This window comes from Python bivittatus, unplaced genomic scaffold, assembly GCF_059951505.1.
Source record: "Python bivittatus isolate LINGU-HERP-01145 unplaced genomic scaffold, Pbiv_v1 ctg000850_np1212, whole genome shotgun sequence".
Lineage (NCBI taxonomy): Eukaryota > Metazoa > Chordata > Lepidosauria > Squamata > Pythonidae > Python > Python bivittatus.
The window spans coordinates 41,010,928-41,032,131 of NW_028277112.1; the positions used below are offsets into that span (position 1 = coordinate 41,010,928).

General features: G+C 39.7%; 1 protein-coding gene across 2 annotated transcripts in view; it reads left to right on the forward strand.

Moving 5' to 3' along the window:
* Window positions 1-3,106: 3,106 nt before the first annotated feature.
* APBA1 (amyloid beta precursor protein binding family A member 1) overlaps window positions 3,107-21,204 on the forward strand; it is an 85,525-nt gene continuing 67,427 nt past the window's right edge. For both annotated transcript variants that reach the window (XM_088129984.1, XM_088129985.1), the window contains exon 1: window positions 3,107-3,347. The gene's annotated coding sequence lies outside the window, so the exon portion shown is untranslated. The remainder of the gene's footprint in view (window positions 3,348-21,204) is intronic.

Sequence of the window (21,204 nt, forward strand, 5' to 3'; positions counted from 1 at the left end):
TATATTTCCTTTCAGGCTTTGAACACATACTGTTTGGAAAAGTGGGAAGGGGTTGGTATATAATCAAGCAGGAGCTTCAGCTGAAGTGTTTAATTCTATCTCCCACAGAAATGTTATTTTGATGTTACAGAACTTAATCAGAGTTATGGCTTTGTTCACAAGACAAAGAAAGCCATTTTCCTGTTGGAAGAAATGGACATACTGCATATATTTTGGTATAATCCAATACAATCTTACTGTACTGCCTTCTAGATGAGTTGGGGCTACAGTTCTCAAAATTCCCAGAGAAAATGTGGGAAAACCTTATGGCAGGGTTTCTCAATGTGGGGGCTGCAAAGGCAAAGCTTGGACAAGTACCAGAAAGTGCCTTTCTTTTCCCAAGGTTTATCAGTTTACAGGGATGTAGTTGGGGCAGGTTGGGGGGTAGGGAGTATTAAAAAAGGAGCAGCTGCAACTGTATACTCAAAGCTGTGCCCCTTTTTACATGTACCATGTGTGCCACATATGAAATGGAATGGGGCTTCAATGGGACAGCCACAGCTGCCAACATGGCTTTTTAACACTTCCCCCGCCAGTTGATACAAAATATGCAGAATGCAAAGCAACCCAAGGGTTCCTGAGCACTTTATGAAGCCTGTTATTTTTGCTTTTTTAAAAAACAACAACACGGAGTATGCCTTTCAAAGGAGGATTAATCATGCCTGGAGGGCACAAGGCTTCTTGCAAAGCTCTGAGTATCTGCCCTGTTGCTGTTTCCACCCTGTTCCACCATTTCTAGGATAGAAAATGAAAAGAAGACAGGCTACAAGATGATGGGGCGGGGGGGGGGTGATGTACAAATAACAAGCACCAGACTGGAATAGAAAAAAGATGGGCTGCTGGTTGTCTTACTGTGGTTTTATTGGGAAAGACAGCCAAAAGCAACTTATAGCCAACCAGTGTTTTCCAAGCTGCAGCAACTCTAAAGCAATTTAAGAGAAGTAAGTTTAGGCAAGGAAAAGCCTTTTTTTTTTTCTTTTGTCTCCTCATTTTGATTAATGAAAATGAAACCCAGATTTCAGGAATTATGCAAATTCATCCTTTCCCTTTAGAAAATACAGTGGTACCTCTAGTTACAAACTTAATCCGTTCCGTGACTCTGGTTGCAACTCGAGTTGGTTGCAAGTCGAGGTAAAGTTTCCCATAAGGTTCAATGTAAATACGGTTAATCCGTTCTGCCCTCCGAATTTGGTCGCACAATGAGGCAAATTTCCCCATAAGGTTCAATGTTAATACGGCTAATCCGCCCTCCGAATTTGGTCACACCCCGAGGTAAATTTCCCCCATAAGGTTCAATGTAAATACGGCTAAACAGTTCTGAAACATATGCATTTTATTTTTAAACCTCAAAAACATGAAAAAAGTACAGTACAGCAGAGTTTGAAGAGGGAGAATGGGGTGGGGAGGCAGTTATTGTTTGGAGGGAGCGTCCCCCTCCAAAGGGACATCGGAGAGATCTCCTTCAGGGGTTTCCTCTCTTCTTTGCCTCTTAGCTGCAGGCTCAGTTCTAAAGTCAGTTGCCAGCCTGCTCTGCATTTTCTTTGGAGCCATGCTGACAAGCACACCAAAAACCTTCCAAACGCCACAAAACACACCACAAGCCTCACCGAACGTCTCCTTGCTACCGCGATCTCGCCCACAGGAAGCTGCGACCATGTGGCAGCAGGGAAAATGGCCGCGGATCTGGTTCGTAACTCGAGGCGGAGTTCGCAAGTCGAGGTAAATTTTTGGGGCCGGAGCTGGTCGTATCTCAAAAAATTTGTAAGGAGGGGTGTTCGTAACTAGAGGCACCACTGTAATTTTAAATTTTATTGTAATTGTTTTTGCTTATTTCCAATACAGTAAAACACTTTTAAGTTAAATTGTCAGGCTGCTTTATATATATTTAATTTATATATAAATTAAAATTTAGTTATTAAGAGTGAGTGGTATTTTTATTTCCCGTCCAACTCTAACTCTAATGAGATGCTTTATTCAAAAGGGGTTATTGCACACATTCTATTTATCATTTTACGGGCTCCCAGTACTGCAAAGTGTGAGGTTCTCTGTGGTATCAGCTTTATTGTACAGCCTGATTTTCTTGAAAGGATCTGTTTTGGTAACAAAGTGCACATCCAACACCCACCTTGCCTTGCTGTCTGGAGACAGAATAATGGGGAAGGGAATCAGAATACTGTATAGGCCGGTGCCCCTAAATTGAATAATACCTGGGCCCTTTGTTTTAATATTACAAGCGCTTTTCATTATTTTCTATAACTTCTTGAATTAGGTACAAGTCTTTGCCGATTCATATTATACCTTTCTTCCAGTGAGGCTCAGAGTAACTTATCCGGTTAGGATGTGATCCAAGTACTGTAAGGCTATCAAGATAGCAACTGCCAATACATAGAACTGAAAATTTGCATGAACTATTTGGGAAATAAAAGCAGTTTTGTAACTCAAATAAACCTCCATTAAGAACAGAGGCAGAAAAATCAGATGCCTGCTCAACTGCCAGAAAACCTGGAAGTAGCAGGGTCTGGAACCAGGCTACTCCTGTGTGCAAAGTATATTTTTTTGCACAGCTGAGCTACGGCAGCACAGTAACCCTGTAACCTTAGTGTAGTTGGTGGTTTACTCAGGGATACCAGAAGTGCCCTCTGTACATTCTCAAAGAAACTCGTTACTTCAGACCTATCCAGAATTGCAACACAGCAAACAAAGCGACGGCTTCAACCACAATTAAGGGAACTGCTTCCTTTTCAAGGCCCGAGGAGAGATCCACGGGTCAGAGCTGTCTTTGCTCCCGTGGGCATTCAAGTCAGGAGACTGGCCCTTTTGCTTCTGACAGCTCCCTTCGCTCTGCAGATAAGGCCGGGATGCTGTCGCCTCGGCGAGAGAGGGCAAAAATGCCACCTCCGCAGCTTGAAGAGAGGGGCAGCTCAAGCCGGTCCTCCGTTCCGGCGATGCCAGTCCGAGAAAAGCGACCGCCGGTGGAGCTCCGGGCCTCGTCGCCACACCGGAGTCACGGGGGAACCTCGGAGGCGGGTTGAAGGAGGCGCGGGAGGCGGGGGCAGAAAGAGGAGCCGCCGCGGATGGCTGCCGGGCTGAGCCGAGGAGGAGCGAGAAGAGGCGGAGGAAGATGGTGGAGCGGGAGGCCGGACTAGCGGTTGAAGGGAAAGCTGCTTCCCAGGTTTCCTGCCTGCCACTGCGTTGCTGCTGCTGCCGCCGCCGCCACCGCCGCCGCTCCCGCCATCCGCATCCGAGCCAGACCCGCTGCGGCTGCTGTGCGTCGCGACTGGCTTTGGCGCAAAGGCGCGGAAAGAAAGGTAAGGAAAAGGCGGTGGCTTCTCTCCGTGGGGGATGGGATGGGATGCCGAGGGCTCTCTGAAGCCGAGGAGGGTCGGAGGCGGCAGAAAAATAACCCTGCAAGGTTTGCTAAAGCCGGCGGCCGAGCGCGAAGGACGAAAGACTCGCCCAGATCCGCCACGACTTGTCGAGCGGGAGGGCCTGGGCTGTGTGGATGAGGTGCACGCGCGACACCGCGTGTCATCTAACCTGTGTGAACGGGGTAGAGCAGCTTTTCACAGCCCCCCCCCCCCTTCCTCTGTGGAGCCACAGGCTCGGTCTTCCCTTCCTTCCCAACTTGATGCGACATAGAAGGGGGGATACGGGCGGCCGCCACCAGACTCGACAGTCGGGCAGTCCCGGGCGGGCGCTTGGAACTTGTGAGGGAGGCAGCGGTGGGATTGAGGCGGGCAGTGGGGGGGGGGGGCTGGGAGCGGGGCGTTGTGAGGCATTGGGGTGAGGGAAGGAGCTGTGGAGAGACGTGCCTCGGATGGCGATGCGATGCTAGGCAAGGGGCGAATTCGCGCAAGGCTAGGCGCCTGCCTGTAGTCAGAAGACGAAGCGATGAATGATGCGTGTGTTTATTGGGAAAGGTTATCAAGACGAAGCCCGTTCGATAGGTGGAAGGTGCCTGGGATTGCTTGGATTTCTACGTGTAGGGAGAGACGTGGGGAGTGGCAAATCGCAACAGGGTACACATGGCAAATGGGGAGGAGGTCCTGAGGGGTATTTTTTTTCTGAAGGGGGCGCTCCTGGTTCTCCTTCTTGATCTCCTGTTTCCTGGAGGGCCCCCTTCCTCCTCTTCTTGCCGTCTGCTTGGGTTCTTGATAATATTTTATCACTATCGATATGCTGGCTTGGGGAGAGTGCCGCTGACATTTGCCACTTCCAGGGGACAGAAGTGCCTTGGCCTACCTGTATTTCTTAAAAACAGCATCTGACCACATCGTAGTGCAGTCCAGTACTGCTTTTTTAATTAAACGTTATGCTGTCACAGTTTGTTTTTTAACCTATTTCCCGTGGAGGTGGCTGTGACTGGGTATTTGACCATTTATTTTACTGCTGAGGTGATAAATTGAGTACCTGGGATATAACTAGAAGATTCATTTAGTGCCTTCCCATTTTTCTTGAAGGCTTATTGAGAAGATTAATTTATCTAGTGAAAGTTAAGATTTTTGAAGTGCCTGGAAGGTGTATGAGCTCCAACATAATGCGAAGAATTAACAAAAAGCTTGGCTTAACCCTTTGCTCTACTGATCTTGCAAATTAGGTATAAATAAATACAAAGGTGTTGAGTAGATCAAATAAGTGGCATAAACCTCTAACCTTGAGGGATGCTCCTTATTATTGAGATATGCTTCAAAGTATATGTGTGCTTGTCCATTAGTAAGCTTTTGGATATATCTTTGTTTATATATTTCATAAACTCCTTTAACATCAACTATATGTAGCCTTTTTCATGGTACTTTAATATTCTATTGCACTGCTGTCAAAATGGGAAACCTTTTTCAGTGTTTGCACCTTTTGCTGCTCACGTTGTAAAGGCATACTTTACATATATATATATATATATATATATATATATATACACACACACACACACACACACACACACATACGTACATACATATACATACCACACTGTCATACTTATGTGAGATTGAGAAACAGAAAAAATGATATTAAACATGTTTTAGTGGTATGATTTTATCCTTTTGGTACCAACCCAGATTTTTATGATGTGCTTGCTTCTTCATTCCTAGACATAGGAATATAGAGCTGAAACACTATACATACTTTCCTGGGACTAAACCCCATTGAACCTAGCACTACTTATTTTTGAATAAAGATGTATAGACTTGTGCTGAATAGCTGCAATGCTAAGCACATCTACTTACAGTAAGTTCTGGTAAACGCAGAAGGATTTACTTTTGAGTAAATGTGCATATGGATAAAGGTTCAGTAAGATCCTATGGATTACTTTCATTATGACTGACCTTATTTGAGGTCTGCAGTCTTATTCAAGGTTTAATTGTGTTTTAATCTTAAAATATGTTTTAGGTTTTACTATTAGTGTATCAGAACTCTTTATCATAACTGTTTTAAAAGAGTTGTCAGCCAATGGTATCCTGAAAATGAGTGCAACCCAATAATATTTACAGTTTTATTGTGTTTGTACATACAGTATTTACACATGCTTCTATCTCATTCAATCTATCCTTCACATATCAGGATTTAGATATTTTGTGAATTAGAAGACTAGCATTCCTCAGCTGGTGCTCTCCAGGTATGTTGGAGCAAATCCTACAATTCTCCAGCTGCTATGACCAATCCAGAGGTCACAGAATTAAAGAATTCAAGAGAAAGCAGTTAGCAAGCTTATTAGCTTATTTTGTCTTGCTTGAGCTTGCCTTCACTAGCAGAAATCCAGCAAATTAAAGTCTTCATGAAAATACCATATTTGAGGGAGCTTCAACTACTATGTTTCTGTTTATTACTCAACCATAAAATAGTCTGTAATTTTACCAGGAAAAACCAGATAATTTTAAAAAGTAATTTTTGTTTCTTAAATATATGGAAAAGAGGAACAAAATAGAAGAAATAACAAGAACATATTGTCTTGCAAACGAGAAATCATTAACCTAGTTTTAAAACACATAATTAAATCCTGACTGCAGAAAATAATATTGATCAGTCTTTCCATTATGTCAATACACAGCCAACTCATAAATAGAAAGTAAACACCTATAGTGATCCAAGATAGTAAATTTGGAGTTGTGCTCTTCTCAATATTAAAGAGTGATCTTTTTTACTCTCCTCCCCATGTTCAGTTCCATCATTATTCATATAATGTTAAGCTCCAAATTTTTGGTATATAATTCAAAGGTACATTCACATCTTAATAAATTGCATTGATTTTAGTAACACAATATTTACAAACTTATTTATATCAAACTAAATCCAGACAATATTTTATTCATTTATTTAACAGTTTTTATAGCCCATCCAAATCAAAAGACCCTAAGCAGTTTGCAATACATTAAAATGATAAAAGCAGCAATAATAAATCAGATTATAAGCACAGGTAATATAACAACTAGTAACAAATCAACTAGTAAGAAATTAAATAATAAATCAACCATTCCCCAAGAGGTGTTATACTTAACTAGGGTTGAAGGCTCAGTGAAATGAAACTGCCTTTAAAGATCTTCTAGAAAGTATGAGGGAGGGAGCTTTATGGACCTCTGGGGATAAAGAGTTCTAAAGTGTGGGGCCCACCACAGAGAAGACCTGTTATCCTGTCCACATTGCTCTCACTTCAGCTGAAGATGGAACTCTTAACAGGTCTTGCCAAGATATTTTCACCAGATGAGCAGATTCAGTTCTGGCAAGGTGGTGCCTGCTTTAAGCTGGTGTTACACCATACAGAGCTTTAGTGATTGCTACCAGCAGTTCAAATTTGGCCTGGAAGTTTATTAATAATCACTATAGTGACTTCAGGAGAAGTGTTACACTACAATGGCTGGATTGACCAGCCAGCAATCTCACTGCTGTATTCTGGACTAGTTGTTGTTTCCAGATTGTCTTGAAAGGCTGCCCCATATAGAGCACATTACAATAATCCAACATTAAAGTGTCCTGGGTCAGGTATAGTCATAATTGGTGCAATTGGTGCAAGTCAGAATTGAGCAAAAGTCCCCCAGCCAAAACTGAGAAAAGGTCCTCCACTGTTGTTTAAGCAGTAGCAGCAGTCTAGGAAAATCCCCAAGTCATTTACCAACTCTTAGGGGGACCACAACCCCCAGCACTGATGTTCCTAGATGCCTACTGATGTACAGCAATTCAGTCTTGGAGAGGTTTAATTTGAGTTTATTTTGCCCCATACAGAGCCTGATAGCCTTCAGGCAACAGTAGCACAAGCCCATATAATTTGAGAAAGTGTCCCTCCACACATTAACATAATAAAGTTAATAACCAGATATTTTTAAACATACCCTGAGGTATACAGTAAACATGAAAAAAATGTCTTGTTGAATTAGCTGCTTCTTAAGATAATAAGAAATATACTTGATATTCAAGCTTTCAGTTAGTAATTGCTCAGTGAACAGCTTAAATTGCTTACCTGGTTTGAATGATCCACTATACCATATTGTTGTTGCACTAGGATGTCAGTGGAATTGAAATAATGGATGAGACTGTATTTATGGCAATCTATAGCCTGGCTTGTTTTGAGCTTATCTGATATTGTTACAGCATCATCACCATCATCATGTAAACCTAGCTAGCTCATGGTTAAGTAACCATAAGTCTGCCAGAAAGCGAAATGAGACGCAAGACTGACTGCAGGGGCATATCTACCCCTTCAACAGTGTCTCTGGTGCTTTTGAGTTTTTAGTATCCCCCCGCTTTTTTGGGGGGGGGTAGATTCTGGGAGTTGAGAAAGAGAGAAATTACAGTAGCTGATCTGTTAGTCTGTCAGTCTATGCCTCTCTTTTCATTTTATTAAAAAGACAAAAATCATGGCTACTGGAAAAAAAAGGTTCCTGTACCAGCTGGGGAGAAAGGGAAGCTGGAAAATGATGGCTGGTACCGCCATGTTGTGACTTCCATGGTAGTTTTTTTTACACATGAGTCTTTGTTATGCACTAACATTCCCACTGTCTCAAGTCAAGTGCTGCAAATGATGTTTATAGCTATAAATTGTTATAGTTATAAATTGATAAAAAACATTGAAGTGAAAGGCTTACTCAAACATCACTATTATGTTGGCTATAAAATGGCTGTATATAGGTTGCAGTATTTGAGTTAAAAGGAGACATGAGGTCTGGAATTCAAATGGCTGCTAAGTAAGAATAGTAGAACTACATATGTGTCCTATAATTCATAGAGGCATAGTAATATTCTAGCTTGCAGCTACATTTTTGTTTAGCCCTAATGGATTCGGCTTAATTTAAGAGTAATGTCTTTTGACTGTTGTTTTGCCTTCTGTCATATACGAAGCTAGCATTTTCAAGAAGTAGTGAAAGAAACATATTCATAGGTTGACCAGGTGGATATAAACTGAAAGATTGCCAGGAGGAGGCAACTCTAAGAAAAAGACTGCTTCTTTGAGAAGCAGATACATTTTTTTTCATATTGCCTACCATATTGCCCATTTTTTCTGTTAATGATACTGCTTCATTTTAGGCTTTAATGTCTGTTGACTCTGATCTCTCTAGATTGTGGGTGCATGCACTCATAAGCATAAGCATCCATAATAGACAAAAATCATATGAGAAATATATATGATGAAGGGCTCCAGGGAACTAGTCCAAAATAAATTCTTTCATTACCTAGCTTTGTTAATGAAATAATAAGAAAAATAAACACTTATTTAAGAAGTAAGGTGGACTTCCTAACTCAGGATTCTGCCTATGGGAGAAAGAGAAATACAATACTGTAGGAAAAAAGTGTCTATGAGAAATAGGTGGCTAGTGCTTTCTACATTTCCTTAATGAAGCTTTCCTACTTTGTGAATACTGGACATAATAAGATCCCCTGTGGAAAAATATATTGTCTCCTTTGAATAATTGGCTTTAGCTTGGTTTGGCTTTTTTAAAACCTTCCTGAGGTGGACCCAGACAGAAATGTAACTTTTTAGTTGGGAATTTCTAAATCAGCAATTTTAAATACTACTATGAACAATTTGCAAAGTTATTATAGCTGTCTTCAACCTGTGTGTTGCTTTTTCTTGGAACCAGGTCAAGTTTATTTTATTTATTCTTTATTTACTTATTGGATTCATACCCACCAGAATCAATCAACTCTTGGCAGCTTACAGTGAATATAGCAAAATGACAATTTAAACAGCTACATAAAATGCCAACATAAATGACAATAAATAAAAGAGAATGAAATAATAAAAATGGTGCAATAAATTAAGTCAACAAATCATGAAAATGCTTTCTGAAATAATTCGGATTTTAATAACTTCCTAAAGGCCAGTAGGGAGGAGGTGAGTCTGATTTCCAATGGGAGGCCATTCCGAGCAAAGATGCTACTACTGTACAGGGAAGCTGCGCTGCCTGGCTTTGGCTGTTCTTACTTCCTGGGAATGTGGAACCATTAGCAGATGTTCCCTCAAGATCAAATGGTCAGACCAATGTAGTGGAATTAGACAGTCCTGTAGATACCCAGGTGCCAAGTGAAGGGCCTTATAGGTCAATACTTGCATCTTAAATTGTACTCTGAAATGTATCAGTAACCAGCGCAGGGCTCCATGAAAAAAAATACATCTAGCAGCTCAGTCCTAAGAAAGTGGAAAGTGTGAGAAAGAAACTCAGAATAACCCTGCCTTGATTTTGTTTAGTAAAGGGACACTGACAGGCTTTCAAGATTCTCTTATGGTACTCTACAGTAATAAAGAACATTCCTAGAACCCTAGCCGTTGTTTCCAAATGGTCCAAATGTACTCTCTACATGATGAACTCTAACAATGTAGCAGAAAAATCAGTGCCACAAGCTGACGCTGCCACTGTTCTAGACAGAAGAAAGCATGCATGCACCAGATCATGCTGAAGAGCTAATTAGAATTTGCCTGAGATTGAACTATCCAACGGAGGTGTTCAACTACTCATGTCAATTCTCTCCAACAGCTAGGCAACTGAACATAGATAGATCGCTCTACACTGCTCATATAATCTGTTCATGTGGAGGGGTGATTGCACACATATTATGCTCCAGTTGGGTGAAGGACATAAGCACACAGCACACACACGGGGAGTGCACAGTCTGTGCACAGATACACAAACAGAATTCAAGTCATTTTATTTTCTACTATTTCAGTTTCTTTACCTTGTGCATCTCAAAAGGCTTACAGGCCCACAGAATTGGTGTTATATATTCTTAAGGTTTGGGAATTGATAAGTATGTGGAAACTCTGCAAGTGCTCACTAGATGTGGATCCATTAGGCACCTGGGGCAGATTAGCGAAGGTCACTGGTGGCTGGTAGGTAGATCAGGAATGATCTGGCCATGGCAATGAGGTGGTAGAAACTCCTTGCTTCTCTGGATCAATAGATAACTGCTCTGTGACAAAAACAAGGTCCAATTGCCAATATGGGTTGGGCCTAAGGTCACTTTAAACATGCCCAAGATCACCATGGAGGACATGAATTCCTGAGCTTAACAAAAGCTGCCCTCCAGGGTAGGCAAATTAAAATCCCCTAGTACTAAAAGTTGAGGTTTTCCACCATTAATCCAGAAAGCAGCTTTCAATAGTACATTAGCAGAATCCCAAGTGTGCTCTGCAGCCCAGTCTAACATAAAGGCACTCACACCATTCCTGACTTCTGGTAAGATATCTCTTAACAATCAGAGTCACCACCACTCCCTCCCTGGCCCAGGCATCAAGGCTGCTGAACTACCTGAAAACCAGCAGGATGAATCTCTAACGGGGTGAAACTGTCACTCTTAATCTGGTCTCAGTAATACATACTAGGTTTGTTGCTTCCTCCCACACCAAATCATGGGTGAAGGTGGTCTTATTGCAAACAGACCTGGCATTAGTCATCAGCATCCTGAGGCCAAGGGCAGTCCTCTGGCCAGCTGGTCCACACGATGGAGCAACTGGGTTGAAAGTTGAGTTTGCCACAAGTTTGGAGGTCTCACTTCCAAGCCTAAGTCCCACCCATCATATCTGTCTGTACCTAACGATATAGGAATACAGCCACTACTTCTACCCTCTTGCCAGGAGCAACTCACCGTTCCCTCACCATGAACATTGAGAAAGTACATGCCTCAACTGACCAAAATAGTAAAATAGTAATAAAATAACAAAACAACCAATACCCAAGGCCCAAGGCCCACTATTGGAAGGCCACTCAGCTGGGCTTTACCCTCAACACCCTCAACTCACTCACCCAAATCAGTCAAGACACACATTCCACAATTAGGTCATATACATCTTCCTCTGTAAACAGTACAAATCCAGACTCCTCACATGTCCTCTCACCTCAGGCTGGGCCTCCAATCTTCTCCCACCCACTATGGTCATGGAGAATTGGATTAGCTACACCAGTGGGGGAAGTTGACCTCCCAGTAGCCCTGAGCACTCAGACTCATTGACTACCATCTCTGGCTAGGCAGGACAGCCAGAGATCTTTATTTCTGAGCCCACCCAGTCCTCTCTTAGTGGCAGTCTGGCTCAATGTCCAAAGGTTTAACTAGAAAGGTGGACAGGATCTGACTGAAGCTGTAATTTAGCTATAATGGACAAGTTCAGTTGCCCATTCATAGAAAGAAAGGAATGTTTCCTTATGCAGATGAATAAACTGGGGATTATAAAATGTATCAGGGATAAGCCAGGCTTTCTAACTTCTAACAATTTGACCATAGTAAATAAAAGCATGATCTGCAATGATTTAAATTTTATCTTCCATGACTAAGCTAGTCCTATGGTAATCTCTTACATTTACAATTGAAATGTTATGCTGTCTTTGTCCAGGTTTGCTAGTTATCTTTAGCTTTAGAATCTTTGAGTAGGCAATTATTTTCTCATCCTTTTCTACTATTTTGCATTGTGTTCTTTGCCCCAACCACTATTTTGCCCTTGATAAGAGCTGTAGATTTCAGGAGTTATTTATTTGTTGGAAATTTTTCCTCTCTATATTATGCTATCCATTTTTAGGAAAATAATGAAACATCCCTGCTCTTTTAAATGCATTGTGCATTATATCTTTACAGCAGCTGAAGATTTCACGCTTCCCAGGATTAGGAAGTGAATCTCATCATTTACACTTAAAAGTAGCAGAATACAGATTTTATGGTGGTGGTGAAAAATGGATTTATGTTGTTATGGACAGCAAAAAAAGTATAAAAGGCCTTTTCCTTTGAATAGCCATTGGAAAGAAATACTCTCATTCAATGACAGATGTCTTGGATCCCCAATGTAGATCCCCTGGAGTCAATAATATACAAAGCACCAGTCTGTACCGTCATCTTTATTTCCAAGACATCTATAGTCTTCAAATAATCTCAGAGGAGTGGCAGCATTCTGGGAAATTGGTGCTTTGTTATATCTGGCACGAGAGCTATAGCATTTTGTGAATGTTCAAGATTTCCTCAGCAGCGATTTTTGGCCTAGAACACATTCTCAAAATTTCTAGTATGACCACCAGTTGAAAAAGGGGGGAACCTATGTGCTATATATTGTCAATGGATTCTACAAATGTATGTATGCATGCATGCATGCATGCATGTATAAATGTATGTATAGTATAATGTTTCAGACTGTCTTATTGCCAGCACACACATTATGTATTTTAGGACAGAACAAGTATTTATTTTAGAGAGGAGTGGAACTTCAACTCTTCTTCAGAATTATTTTAAGATACAGTGAACATATTATGCCTTGATTGGATTATCAAATGCATGCATTTTTTGCCTATGAGAGAAGCCCTTTCTCTGCTCTTCATCCAGAATTTGAAGTTGTTTTAAAAATTTTGGTTGATTCTGAATTTGATAATTACTGTCCCCAGCTTTAGGTGAAATAGGAAATTAGGTTTACTAGTACATTTCCAGGTTTAGTTGCTATGTTCCATAAAGGGCATAATGAAGTGGCTCATATTATGAGGTATGATATCCAACTACTACCATTTTTCTCTTATTAATTGCCACATTTAAGTATAATTTTGTGAAATTTTAATTTTTGAATGATCGCCTTACAGCTGCCTAGTGTATATGATGTTTTTATTTTGCATTTTGTTGTGTATGTTTTATTCAGACTGTATTTTTAGTGTGTTTTGTTGTAAACTGCCCAGAGAGCTTCAGCTATTAAATTTTTTAATAAAGATAGATAGATAGATAGATAGATAGATAGATAGATAGATAGATAGATAGATAGATAGAGATATCCATAGATACTTTACATAGGTTTGAGAAACGCAAATATATTTTGAAGAAAAAATGAACTTGCACATGAAGATGTCTTCCAAAATAGAATAAAGCATGAAAATAACTGCTAGATTAGAGTATAAAAATATACAAGTGTTGTATTGCAAATATGCCATATACATTTGTTTTTCTCCATGTCCTGTTAAAGGAGAACATTGTACAACTAATTTTTGCTTTTAAATGCAAACTGGGGATATGATGAATGTAGTTCATTCAGATGCATCTGTGGATATTTATAGGAAAAGAGGGTGGATGCTAGTTCATCATATGAAATGGGCTACCACATCATACCGACTGAAGCATTTACTCAGAGATCTCACATAGCTTTTCTGGGGAATGTGATGCTTTTCAAATATGGAATATTTCATTATTTTCTGCTTTTTTGGTCACCTTGGAAAATATATATTTTTTTACCTGATTATTAGCAACTGCTTTTATTTTGTTCAGTTTGTTTTCTCTGCTTTTATTCTGTGACATTATTCTCCTGCATTTAAAATAATGTTCTCCAAATCTGAACAGCCCTCATGAGCAATGATGGAGGATGATAGTAATTCAAGATATATTTTGTTAAGTTTACTTCTAAAGTACATATCCAACCCTTATTATTTTTCTCCATGTAGAAGCTTTTCTTCTAAAAACAGAAACAATACAGTATAGAGGAAATAAAATTAGAAAAATATTATTAGTTATAATAAAATAGATGATGCTATGCAACAGAATGTACAGAAGCATTCAAGACATAAGAACATGGATGAGATCTTAACTAGGTAGGAGTAAAAGATGTTATCCAACTTTTTTTTTTTTAATTGGTACCAAGGCAAACAAAAGATAGTAGAGGCATACTGTAGTTACTTTGTGGATTTTTTTTCTTTAACTTCTTAGTCAAATCTACAGCCTGAGATTTCCTGATGGACCTTTTCAAGTACTAACAGGTCCAGCCCAGCATAGCTTTTTCTGAGATTGGCTCAGTTTGGCTACATTCTACTACTTACTCTGCCTCTTCTTGCCTCTTTTTAATATCTTACATTCCAACAGTTAGAGGTACTCTGACTTGCTTAAGAAAATGACAGCTGGTACTCTTTCAAAGGGGAGACCTAGGCAACTTTGGAATATACATATGTAACACCTGTGGTTGGATGGACAGCATTAGGAACTAAATATACTAAAACTCTAATATCTCTGGAAACAATTTTGTCAGTTAGAAAGCTATGGAGTGTGATGTCTAATAAAAAAAAAGATTTGACCCTTTTTCCCATGCCAAATTGACTTTATGGGAAACCCAACTTTAAAAATTGGGAAAAAGATGGTGATATGGAAAAATTGGATAGAAGCAGGGATATTGACTTTGGACTGATAGATGATGAAGATGAATTTTTAACATACTCTGTGTTAAGAGAGGAATATCATCTATCAGATGTAACCCAGTGGCAATATTTACAGTTACAACATTTGTTAACAACATTGTTCGGACTAGCAACCTTTTCAGCTTCTGAGACATCTGAGATATTAAAGCAACTTGTTAAACTGTTGTACGCTGCCCAGAGTCACTTTGTGTGAGATGGGCAGCTATATAAATACGATAAATAAAATAAATAAATCCTTTAAAACTAAAAAACCTACTATTAGGTTGTATAGATATTTGTTATCAGTAAATCAATTTAATATGCAGATGGGTGAGGGATGAGTGGAATAAAGAATTAGAGGTTTCTACACAGGTAGTCCTTGCTATCTGATCATTTGTTCAGTGACTGTTCAAAATTACGAAGGTGCTGAAAAAATGGACTTACAACCCATGCCCAAAGATACTGCCATTGCAGCGCCCCTGCAGTCACATGATCAAAATCCGGGTGATTGGCAGCCTACCTGCACTTACAACCACAGGGGTGCTGCAACTCCCCACCTGCCTGTCTCCCCCCCATCTATGCCCTTTTGGCTGCCCTGTACTCTTTGGTGCAGTGCCAGGGCTGGGGCTGAAATAGAGGCCCAAGACCTTCAGCAGTCTCAGCTAGCTGCCACCACCCCCAGGCCTTGACTTCAGCCCCAGAGCCACTGCTGCCACTGAGACATGCTGCCTCACACCTTACACTACTGCCTTCCACCATTCCCCAAGCCACATCTCTTTTTCCTTCCCTGGAACCTGTGTCCCATCCTCCCATTCCATCCTTAAACCTGGCCTCTCCTTCCTTCCTTAAACCTGACATCCTGCCCTCCCATTGCTTTCCAAAGCCATGCTTCCCATACCTTCTGCAAGCCACGCCTCTCCTTCCTTCTCTGGAGCTGGCATCCCATTCTTGCGAGACCTGGAGAAGACCAGAAGGTTTCCGAAGTATCACAAGAATGAAGTCCCACATATAGGGGAGATGGGTGGGGGAGGTTGCAGCCCCCTGCAGTCGCAAGCACTGCTGGGGCGTCTGAGGCTTCCAGAGGTGGCTGCAGCTTTGTGCCACACTGCAGCATCCCTCCAACTTGCACGTGGCCTGTGCCGGGCCTCCCAAGGCCTCCCCCACCCGCTGAGGCCTCCCTGCACTCCTTATCTCGGACTCCGTCTGTTTAACAACCTGCAATTCTTGCTAAACAACAGCAACCAGGAGTGCTGGGATTGCAGCTGCTAAGCGAAGCAGTCATGTGATAATTCACTTAACAACCACATTTCTTAGTGACCTAAATTCTGATCCCAACTGTGGTCTGATAGTGAGGACTACCTATATTGCCTAGACAATGGGAGAGTGGCCTTCTATAGCAAGAATGTCAGTGGACCTTAAACTACGACTTATAGAACAAAAAATAATATTTAGAATTTATTGAACTCTACTATGTCTGTATAGAAAAGGATTGTCAAAATAGCATTTGGTTGGAGATATAATAAGACAACACCTCTTTAAAGCATATGTTTCTACAATGTCCTATACTTACTAAGTTTTGGGAGAAAATATTGGACTATATAAATATGATTGTGTGACAAAAGCGAAAATTTTCAGAGGATAGCATTCTTTTGAACTATATACGTAGTACATGGAATTTGACATCTGGACAACGTAAATGGATTCTCTGTCCCCTTACTATGGCCAAAAGACTGATATTGCAGCATTGGAAAGATAAATGTATGGCCCCATTTATTGAATGGATTGAAGACCTGATTGCACTTGCCGCTTATGAGTGGATTGCCTATAGACATAGACTTTGTATGGACAAGTATAATGAAATATGGGACTCATTTATACAAAATACAGTAGGTTAAAAAAAACATGATAGTCATATAAATCTATTAGAAATACACACACACATATGAATAATATTTGTATTAGATAAGCGTATATAGAATTGTAATTGTTTATTGTTACAATACATTAACATTTTTTTTCTGCTGTACTTTTTCTCACTTTTTTGTTAAAGCACTTTTATGTACTTTTCTTCTTCTTTTTGTAATCAAAAATTAAAAATGGGGGGGGGGAGTCCTTATACTTCACAGTGACATTATTCACTGAAATATTCTGGTTTAGGGATGTGTATGTAGCTTATGTAGTTTGTTTCTGTTTACCTTTCCACTAATTGCTTTCTGTAGGCAGTTTCAGTGAGATGCCCCACAAGCCTAGAATGCATTAGCATTTCAAGGGTAATGAATGGGCAAGCGGTAAGAAGCATTACAGAACCTTTGAATAGCAGCTGAGCTGGTGCTTTTAAGCAATGACATCCAGGTCACTGAAGTGGAAACTAGTAAAGGAAAGGGCATTAATTTGTTTTATGCAGTTCTCTTCCTGATACCATCTGCCAAGTGATTACAAACACAGACATTGAGCAAATGATCTGTAGTTTTAGTATTTAGAAATATTGTTAGGTGGTGTAGCCTTCTTGGAATTATATACATATAAACATGCACATTTAGGAAAATTATATTCATTGCAGAAACATGGGAAATTATACTTAGCTTAACACTTCATTTTTATATGCCTAGAAAGTTTGCTTTAGTAGATCAGTAAAATAGGCAAAGTAGCGGGGTGAGTTTTTTTCAGATGTTTGATCTGATAACAGTATGCGGTAAGACATATTGAAGGTAAAACTGAGCATTACTCCATTACTTCAGATATTTCTTGAACAAAAATATGTAACAGTTGCTTGATGTACCCAGTGGTGCAATTGATATATAACTAGATACAGTCTAGGTTGTATGTTCATTAATATCTTAAAATTGTGAATTATGTTAAAATTGAATACTATAGAAAATAATAGAAAAATTGAATAATTTATTTAACCTTCAGCTTTTTTTTATAGGCTTCATTTAGGTAGCAAGTAGGCAGTTGGTAAAGTACTATATAGGCTGTCATTTATTTCAAATCCATTTATATTTGCTAGTATCTCTGCTTTTTTATGCACTTATCCAAGTGTTTAGACCAAGGTGTTTTTTACTTGCATAAACAACGCTGTTTTAATTTGCATAAACAACAAGAATTTTACAGAAGTAGGAGTGAATGTATTTTGGGCATAAAATTTTTTTTTTTCTTAAAGAGGGGAAGTAAATGTTTATACATTTGATTGATGAGTAGAAAACTAAATATAAATATTTTGAAAACTGAACAGTTGTGCTTAGGCAAGTAGAGATTATCCTGTTCATATCCAGATGCAGAATCCTAATATGTACTATTAATTTGTCAGTCTGTTGTTTACAGCAAGCAGCCTGTGCTTATATTTGGAAGTGGATCATCTACAACATGCACGATCTTGGGCCCATTTTCATCTTAGCCTTCGTAGTGGTCTGACCTGATTTCTGCTTTGCTTTGACATTTGATTACTTTGAAAAACATAGTTGATGACTATTTTAAACTAATGACACATAGTCCAATTCAAAAATAAATTTTATTTTAAAAAATAACAATGGTAACTAAAAAAGGTAAGTCTTCTTCAAGTTGAGCTTGACTCCTAGTGACTTCATGGAGATTTCCATGTAATTTTCTTGGCAATAGTATGGATGTGCTTAACATTGGCTTCTTCTGGGATTTTTTCTTCAACTTTCCAATTTCCTTTGTAGCTCTGGTAGTCCCTGAAGGTCTCTCATCCAAGTAGTAACCAGCTTTCTTTCCCAGCCAAGACGAGGTCAGAAAGACACTGCCATCTACTGAGACTGGGGTTGTCTTTGGATATAGAGGCTTTAGGCTAAGAGCCCATGTAATCCAGCACCAAATAGTGGCCCAAGAACTATATTTGGGAAGTTCATAAGTGGGGTCAGCCTTCTTCTAGAGTTGTCATTCCCCAACAGATAGTACTTACTAAGATCCTGCAAACTCTCAATTTAATGGACCTCAGTTAGCAGAATTTGGATTTAACTGACAACTTCTGCTAGATCCAGAGGGTTCAGCTGATGCTGCCCAGCTCCCAGTCCTCTGGAAGCTTCTCTGCTCTTGGGTCAGCCCAGTCTGTAAAACTCTATGATTGTTCTGATTGTAGTGCTCCAGGCTCTGGTACTTATCCTCATCTCAGCTGCAGCTTGTTTTTGGCATGCCAGTCCACCACACTTGTAGTTGCCAGAGTTGATCAAATGTTCATTGCTTGCACTTGCTCCTTAGCTTCAGCTCAGTTTTTGGGTTTTGTGGAGAGGGTAGTTGTGCAAGTGTTTTATCAAGGGTTTACTGTCTGCTGAATGTGATTCATGTGCTAGTATATACTAATCAAGATTTGTCTAGTCTGTTTAATTGGATAGGTGTCACTGAATTGAGGTTAACTCCTGGTAGCTGTATGGACAATTCTTGGCAATTTGTCTTAACTTTAGAACTGTAATAACCTATAGGTCTTCTAAGGACTTTCCAGTAATTTCTATTATTAGTATTAGTATTATAAATATAATCAGAAAAAGAAGCACAAAAAGAAAAGAAAAACAAGTTATAAATAGGAGGTTTACAAGGACTGTAAAAATAAGAAAAAATAAATATATATGTGTGTGTGTGTGTGTGTTAAACAGTGTAAATCAGTATTTTAAAAATCACTATTAGAATCAGATTTAATTTGGCAAATTTAAAAAAAGGAAAAAGAAAAGAGTAAATATTATAATGTTATGTTAGGAAAACCATAACTTTTGATGTTGTACAAACCTGTTTGTAAAGTTATAATCCAAAAACGGTCTCCACGTTGAATTAATTCTGTATCTGATTTGTTTTTTAAATATGAAGTTAGTTTTGATATTGATGTATATACCCATAGCTTAATTTGGCATTTTCTATGGAAGTCATTATTCATACTTTCCAATAAGAAGCATTCTGGTAATTTCTTTAATCCTATCTGCTATCTTTGCTTTCTTCTTCTTTCAAAATTGTTGAATATAATAATTTGTAGTCCACTATTCACTTGCATCACATGCCCAGAGTATATGATCTTCTATGTATTGCCTCAAAGGATTAATCTGTCTTTAGGACTGATTTTTCTTGCACTCTGTGATATTCTTAGTAACCATCTCAGAATCTATCATTTAAAAACCTCTGACTTGTTTTCTTATTCTTTTTCAGTGTCCAGCTTTCACAATCATATCTTACTACTGAAAACCCCCATTGCTTAACTGTGCAGATTTTGATCATTATTTAAAGTTTGTTTCCTTATGAAGAGCATAAGGAAGTATCCTGTTAACTGAATTGTTCTTCTCCATCTGCATTGTGTAGTCTATTTGATTTTGATGTTGTCTGTTCATATGTGGAATTTGTATTTTTGCTGCTTGAGACAGGCATTGGCCATGAACAAAATGTTTTCTTCACAAAACTTTATTAAACACTCTTCTGTATGTATGATTATGTTCATCTAGTTCATATCTTCTTGTGATTCCCAGTTTCTCCATTCTTCCATTCTTTTGTATTCAATCACCCATTAGTGTTGTTGTTGTTGTTCAGTCGTTAAGTCGTGTCCGACTCTTCGTGACCGCATGAACCATATCGCGCCAGGCCTTCCTGTCCTTCACTGCCTCCCTGAGTTTGCTCAGTTTCATGCTCATTGCATCAGTGATGCTATCTAACCATCTCATCCTCTGCCGTCCTTTTCTCCTTTTCCTTCAATCTTTCTCAGCATCAGGGTCTTTTCCAAAGAGTCCTCTCTTCGCATTAGGTGACCAAAGTATCTGAGCTTGAGCTTCATTATCAATCCTTCTAATGAGCAATCAGGGTTGATTTCCTTTAAGATTGACTGGTTTGACCTTCTAGCAGTTCAGGGGACTCTTAAGAGTCTTCTCCAGCACCACAGTTCAGAGGCATCAATTCTTCGGCGCTCAGCCTTCTTTATGGTCCAGCTCTCACAGCCATACATTACTACTGGAAAAACCATAGCTTTGACTATGCGGATCTTTGTCGGCAAGGTGACGTCTCTGCTTTTTAATATGCTATCTAGGCTTGCCATAGCTTTCCTCCCAAGGAGCAAGCGTCTTTTAATTTCATGGCTGCAGTCTCCGTCTGCGGTGATCTTGGAGCCCAAATAAATGAAGTCTGTTACTGCTTCCATTTCTACCCCTTCTATTTGCCAGGAATTGATGGGTCCAGATGCCATGATCTTAGTTTTTTTAATGTTGAGTTTCAAGCCAGCTTTTGCACTCTCCTCTTTCACCCTCATCAAGAGGCTCTTTAGTTCTTCTTCACTTTCTGCCATTAGGGTGGTATCGTCTGCATATCTGAGGTTGTTGATGTTTCTCCCTGCAATCTTAATTCTGGCTTGTGATTCTTCCAGCCTGGCATTTCTCATGATGTACTCTGCATATAGGTTAAATAAGCAGGGTGACAGTATACAGCCTTGTTGTACTCCTTTCCCTATTTTGAACCAATCGGTTGTTCCATGACCGGTTCTAACTGTTGCTTCTTGGACCGCATACAGATTTCTCAGGAGACAGGTAAGATGGTCTGGTACCGCCATCTCTTTAAGAATTTGCCACAGTAACTCATTATC